Genomic DNA, 855 nt, shown 5'->3' on the forward strand with positions numbered 1-855 from the left:
TCTCTCTCTCTCTCTCTCTCTCTCTCTCTCTCTCCCCCCCTTCCCCCTCTCCGTCCTGGCTCTCGAGCCGACACTGCAAACTTGTTCATGGAGGGCGCGCTGGGGGAGAGAAACAGACGCAGCTTTGGAGCAGGGTCAGAGGCAAAGTCTCATCAGTTTTAGTACAGAGCTCTCGAGAACAACATCGCAGTCCGTTCACGGCTCCCTCAGCTTTCACATCGCCCGTCTCTTGCAGGGAAATCCAAGGCGTCGAGGGCTGGGGACCCGGGAAGTCCATCACTGCTACGGAATGAGAGGAGAAGAGGATGAGTCTTGAGTTCTTAAGTTCCAAGTTCCTTTCGCCTCTCCCTGTTGACCGAGCCCGTCCCAGAGACCCTCGGAGGGAGGGAGCGAGGGAGCGTCGGCTTCGAGGACGGGGCTCGAGTCCCACCCGAGAGTATATCCGTCTCCCTCCGACAGCGCGGCGCTCCCTCAGTACTGGCACCGGGAGGGAGTGTCGGCCTGGATTATGGGGCTCGAGTCCCCCCTAGAGTATATCCATCTCCCTCCGACAGTGCGGCGCTCCCTCAGTACTGGCACCGGGAGGGAGGGAGGGAGACACTGAGTTTGAGACGAACCTGACAGCGTTGACAGTCATGATGCCTCGAGTGAATCATGAGGTTAAACTTCTCCTCGAGTGATTCCAGTTTTTGAGTCTTGGCCCTCAATTGTTTGATTTTCCTGAGAGAGGCACAAACCGCACAGTTCAGAGGCGAGGACAGCCCTCCATCTCTGTCTCCTTCTCCCTATCCCCTCCAAATCCCTCCCTCACCCCTCCCTCCCTATCTCCGTCACCTCCTCCTCCAGCCCCCTACA

Source organism: Rhincodon typus, unplaced genomic scaffold (assembly GCF_021869965.1).
Source record: "Rhincodon typus isolate 14 unplaced genomic scaffold, sRhiTyp1.1 hic_rhity00005686, whole genome shotgun sequence".
In the NCBI taxonomy this organism is placed as follows: domain Eukaryota; kingdom Metazoa; phylum Chordata; class Chondrichthyes; order Orectolobiformes; family Rhincodontidae; genus Rhincodon; species Rhincodon typus.